Genomic DNA, 6,750 nt, shown 5'->3' on the forward strand with positions numbered 1-6,750 from the left:
CTCTCCCTCTGTCTCTCCCCCTCCATTAAACCTGTCTTCATATTTTCCCCTCCCCTTTAACCTCCTCTCTCTCCCTCTTCTCTCTCCCACTTCCACAGACAGGATATTCAGGCATAGATATGCCACAAGGGAATTGGACCATAAAGTGCATTCGGAAAGTATTCAGACACCGACCCTTGTTCCACATTTTGTTACGTTACAGCCTTAATCTAAATATTTTCAGTTTTTGATTTGTTAAAAAAGTTTGAAATATCCAATAAATGTTGTTCCACTTCATGATTGTGTCCCACTTGTTGTTGATTCTTCACAAAAAAATACAGTTTTATATCTTTATGTTTGAAGCCTGAAATGTGGCAAAAGGTCGCAAAGTTCAAGGGGGCCAAGTACTTTTGCAAGGCACTGTAAATATTGCAATTCTTCAGCGATTCCTGGACCTGTGACCAAAGCTGCATATGGACAGTACCAAAATGATCTAATGATTCTGCCTCTTTGCAGCAAAATCTGCATAGCTGGGAAGGTTGTATCCCCCATATAAATAACATTCTATTGGTTGCAAAAATTTTATATAATAATTTACAAATCCTAAGTTTGAAATCCGGCGTCGTCCCAAATATTTTGCAATCTATGTGGCATGGCTGTGAATTTTTTTGGGTATTTAAATTAAGCTGGTATACTTTCTTAATGATCATGATTTTCTTTAACCAATTATGGTGTTTAATGCAGGGCCAAGTTCCTTACCTTTTCCCCTGTCCACTTTCCTCTTCCATTTTTCCAGTAATGCTGCAATTAGTTGGTTGTAATTTTGGGTAGAGCAGACATTTCCATTTGTTTTGTTTGCTGCATGTACAGTATGACATAACTCCACCAGTTATAATTATGATATAATTTGTGAAGATTATACCTTTTTTTTTAAAAATTTCAAAGAATAATGTTTTTTTTAAATCAATTAGTATATTTGAGTTTAAACACAATATTTTTGTATTATTTGTCTGTCTTTATTGGTGGATTAAATTGAAATTGCAACCAACTTTCTATGGATTGTTTTAAAAATAGCAATATTTGGGAGATTATTTGATAGTGAGAGGTTGTAAACTGAATATAGGGGAAAAGGTCTTTCTTGAACAAAGGGTGAGACATTCTTACAAATTTTGTAGAGAACAAGTTTGGATTTAAGTATAACTTTTGTATGACTGATGCCTTTAGTGAGAGGACCAATGCCCTCCGAGTTCATAGTCATTATATAAATAGGCACGTTTAATTTTGTCTGGCTTGCCATTCCAAATAAAATGGAATCTTTTTTTTCTCATATAATTTTAAAAACTGTTCACTAGGTGGAGGCAAGACCATAAGCAAATTGTTAAACTAGGATATGACTAAAGAGTTTATCAGGGTGATTTTTTAAAAACAAATAGAAAGTTATTTGCCTTTCCACGGTAGCAAGATCTTATCTATTTTTGCTAACTTTCTATTAAAATGTTTTGAATGAGATCATTTCTTTCTTTCGGGATATGTATACCAAGTATATCCACATCACAATCACACCATTTTATTGGTAAACTACATGACAATGTAAAAGTTGTATTTTTTTGTGACCCAATATGAAATATAGTAAGTACACTTACCATCATTTGGTTGTAATCCAGAGAGGTTAGAACATTTATCTAGATCCTCTATGAAGCTGTGGAGGGATCCAAGTTGTGGATTTAAAAGAAAACATGAATAATCTTTGTTTTTAAGCCATGTATTTCTAATCTCTTGATATTGTTGTTGGATCTGATTTTAATAGCTAACATTTCGATGGCTATAATAAATAGATATGCCGATAGTTTTACTCCTTTTGACAGTTTCCAACTTTCTGAGAAGTAGCATTATTTACTATTTTACACCTAAGGTGTCACACCCTGATCTGTTTCACCTGTCTTTGTGCTCGTCTCCACCCCCCTCCAGGTGTCGTCTAATTTCCCCATTATCCCCAGTGTATTTATACCTCTGATCTCTATATGTCTATTGCCAGTTCGTTTTGTTTTGTGAAACCTACCGGCATTTATCCCCTTGCTCCTGTCTGTTCTAGTTCCTGTTTACTAGCTTTTCCCGGTTTTGACCATTCTGCCTTTTGACCATTCTTCCACTCTACCCTGAAACTGCCTACCGTTCTGGACCTTTTGCATCCTATCTGGATTACTGACCTCTGCCTGCCCTTGACCTGTCGTTTTGCCTGCCCCTGTACTAGTAATAATCTTTTGTTACTTCGACACGGTCTGCATCTGGGTCTTACCTGAAACGTGATAGTACGAACTGGCCAGCACGTAATCCGGATCCATGGACTGCCAGTGGATGTGGTCTACGACCAGGGTCCTCAGTTCTCGTCCCGGTTCTGGAAGGCATTCTGCACACTCATTGGGTTGTCGGCTAGCCTGTCCTCCGGGTTCTACCACCAGTCCAACGGCCTGGTGGAGTCCCGCAAACTTCACCCCTGCTTCATTGTCTCTTTCACCATCTCCAAGATCATTAGCCCCTCTGCTGTTTCTCTTCTGTTGCCCCATACCATCCGTGTCCATTCCACTTTTCATGTCTCTGGGAATAAACCTATGTCTCACAGCCCTTTGTCTCCTGTTTCTGCCTGTCCTGAGCCCAAGCCTGCCTGCTGTTCTGTACCTTATTGATTTTGCCCTGGATTACGGACCTCTGCCTGCCTTTGACCTGTCTTTTGCCTGCCCCCTGTTTGGGTCAATAAACATCTGGGACTCTAGCTGTCTACATCTTGGTCTTGGTTCTGAGAGACAAAGTATTCTGAAGAATGTTCAGAGTGGTCCCTTTATGGAATATTTGAGAAATTATAAGATTTAAGGCATTGACCTACCCCTAACCAATAGAGCTAATAAACGCTTAGAAGATTTCATCCACCCTGGTAATGCATTTTGAAATACAACCATACCCTGTCAAATAGAACCAATTAATGTTGAACATGATTTTCTGTTAACTAAACTTAAAAGGCTCCAGTCTATTGTACTCCCGATGGAGTTTTTTAAATATCCCAAATGATGACATTCTAAACCAATTCGTGAGTAGGCAAAATGGATACTGCACCTGTTATCTCAGGTGTCAAATTTATTATGGACCAAGTGCGACATCTCCTGGGGACGGAGACAGTGCAACCCAGTTAATACAAAATGATCCCTCCAAGGAATTACATATAAATCTTAAAATAATAGACATTTAATAAATATTGAAGAATATCCAACATAGATTGGAAATAACAATATAGAGTCACTTTTTGAAGGTATACTAAAATGAAAACAATGCTATCCAATATGGAGAAAGTTATCATGTTTGTTTTTGATTTGTCTTAACCCTTGCAATAGGGCGAAAAGCTAAATGTTGTTTGAGAGTGATCTGTGTGTTTAAGCAGTAGTGATGAGGTATTCCCATTGGGAAGAAGGGAGTCCTAGTTGAAGAAAACAGATTGGAGACAGATGGAGACTAGTGAAAGTAACAAAGACTGGTTATTGGCTTTCAGATAGCAATCCAATAATGTAATCATTTAGTAATTTGAAGGAGTAAAACAGAGGGATTGAGCATTGGGCCTGATATCAAATTAGAGGCTGCTCACTCTTCAAGGCATGGTCCATTGCTCTCGTGTTTACGTCATCTGTTGTTTGGATTAGAGATAGCATTCCTGCGGAACAATAGATCGCTGCCAGTACACACTGAACTCAAAAAGGCTGTGAGAGGCACAGTGGGGAAATTTGGGACAGTTTGTAAATAATTGTATGTCAACGCAAAAAAGATTAAGGTCAAAAAGATTAAGATTTACAAGAGAGCAGTAAATTCGATTCATGATTAAGAATTTTTAGGACTGATTAAAATGTAGCACAGTGAAAACTAAGTACATGTTTATTTGATTTCTTCCAGGACTGATGGAATGTCCGCTACCAAGTTTTCTTTTCATGTTTATCAATGATTCTGTATCTCTCCCTTTGAAATGACTTCCTGTGGCAGGTGACTTGGGAGAGCAGTTAAAAGTTTTAAGGGTCCTCCAAAATGAAGCAAGGCCTGGCCATGTTGTTTGTGTTTACCCTACAATTTTTGCCACACACATGCCAGCATCCACACACAACCCACCCGTTAATGTATATTTGTTAGTGGTTCGTACTCTGTTTGATTTAGGAGTATGGGGTCTTTTTATTTTGTTTTAGTGGGTTTTTCACGGGTTAGAAAGGATGCTGTATACAACTGAAAGTTTCTATTGTCAGAGTTTTCGTTGCGTACATGTACATTCTCTTGATTAGAAGAAATGTACTGAAAAACCCAATGTAAACCTGATACACACAATGTTTGAAATGTTTGAAATATCTTTAAATAACGTCTGAGTTACAGGGAAACAAACTCTCACTTAAAAAGGCTGACTGACCTCTGACCTCTGTTCTGACTCCCTGGTGAGGCCTGATCACCCCTACTAGGAAGACAGGATACGTTTTTTTATGGGCTATGTAAAAACAAATAATTAAGAAGATGTTTATAATTTATCAATAGTCCTATGTGTGATTCGAACTGCAAGAAGGACAGAGAGAGAAAGCTGTCTCTAGTCTATTTTACCATTACCTTATGGGATACAATTATTTCCTGATGGATTTATCAATAGATATTTCGATTTGATTTATTCTCATTTGTTTATTTTTGATTCAACGGCCAGTGTTGTTGTTTTTTCAGACACGTGATTCATGATGTGAGTCATGTGTCCAAAGGGGGAATTACCGGTCCCCTGGGGCCCTTTGGTAAATATGTAAATTGATTTTATTCACATTCTTGCCTGTAAAAGGGAAAAAGAAATGTTGGTAATGGATGAAAGTTACTTCAAATGAATTGAAGTTTTCCCCCATCTCGAATGATATATGTGTATTGCTGTTGTTGTTTTCTTTACTTTGTTTATGTCCTGCTTCAATAACAAGTCTCACCAGTTTGGGTCTGCTGGATGGTCAGGATTTTCCCCTAAAAATTAGCCCTCTAATTCAATGACCTGTAATGCCTCAGTGAGATCTCCAAGGTGATAGGGGGAGTATAAGCCAATTTGGGAGGGGGGGTGCTTCAACTGTGTGTTGTTATTCAAAACTAAACTGTTGTTCTGGTCTGTCATCTCTTGATGTTATGGCGAATGGTGAAAGCAGATGATATCTAGATGCATGGAAGATAATTCGGCCGATGAACAGTGTGAACCTCAACACCGCCTCTAACCGGCTAAAGATGCAGTAAATGGCATTCAGCATGGTCCTTCACCACTTTTACAGTGAGACCTGAGTCGAAGCCAACAACCTGTACACAGAAGTCAAAGTTATCAACTGATTTTTCTCTCAGGAGTGCAACATGGGGTGCATGTGGAGTGAGCATGGAGAGAGATCCAGTCGAAACGTCTTTCATGCGGCTGGTGTACTCATAGGAAAATGGACAAAGACACAATGGACTGTAAAGGACAGTGGCGGCTCAGGTGAGAGACATTATCAAGGGCCATCCACTTAAAAGGACAAACTGAAACACTATCTGAAGAAAAACATGAAGAAATGCCAGGAAGGATGAGTGCAGGGGACCGAGGGGGGTGGTCAACCGTGCCCGTAATTGATTTAGGCTTGACCAAAATTGTTTATTTAGGGTATCAGGTTGATTGTGGAGGTCTGCACACTGCACAATCTGTCAATGTGTCATTACCACAAGTGATGAGAAAAGTGAGGGTCTTAAATTAAAGGGATAGAACCAACGTGAAGCACTAAGGACTGTCATTCTAAATTTGGGTTGGATAATATATCAATAATTACAATTATGATTTGGAAAGGCAAGGCTTCTAGAGACAGAGCTGTGCCCTAAATATGTGAAGAGAGACACTAGATTGTAGCTTGGGCTAACCTTGCCCCAATCTCATTCTTAGCAAGGTTGGTGTGAAACTGTTATAACATGTGTTCTCTCTCTCTTCCCTGTGAAATGTTATTAACTTCTTGGTGACAGAGGGCAGTATTTTCACGTCCGGATGAAATGCATGCCCAAATTCAACTGCCTGCTTCTCATCCCCAGAAGATAATATATGCATATTATAAGTAGATTTGGATAGACAACACTCTGAAGTTTCTAGAACTGTTTGAATAATGTCTGTGAGTTTAACAGAACTTATGTAGCAGGTGAAACCCAGAGGAAAACCCATTCAGATCTTTTTTTTAGGTCACTCTCTTTTCAATTAATTTCTTCGGAAATCCAGATTTCTAAAGCACATTCTTGCAGTTCCTACCACTTCCACTGGATGTCACCAGTCTTTAGAAATTGGTTGAGGTTTTTCCTTTGTGTAATGAAGAAGTATCCCTGTTCAAAACGAGGGTCACTTCAAGTGTACTGTTTGTTAAAGGCGCGTGACCAGAAAGGTTTTCTTCCTGTATTGAACACAGATCATTCAGTCTTAAATTTGATTTATTATTTACCTAAGTTTGTATTACAAAAGTAGTTTGAAATGTTTTGGCAAAGTTTACAGGTAACTTTTGAGATATTTTGTAGTCATGTTGCGTAAGTTGGAACCGGTGTTTTTCTGGATCAAATGCGCCAAATAAATGGACATGTTGGATATATATCGACGGAATTAATCGAACAAAAGGACCAGTTGTCATGTTTATGGGACATATTGGAGTGCCAACAGAAGAAGCTCGTCAAAGAAGGCATGACATATATTTTTATTTCTGCGTTTTGTGTTGCGCCTGCAGGGTTGAAATATGTTTT

Source organism: Oncorhynchus keta, chromosome 14 (assembly GCF_023373465.1).
Source record: "Oncorhynchus keta strain PuntledgeMale-10-30-2019 chromosome 14, Oket_V2, whole genome shotgun sequence".
Lineage (NCBI taxonomy): Eukaryota > Metazoa > Chordata > Actinopteri > Salmoniformes > Salmonidae > Oncorhynchus > Oncorhynchus keta.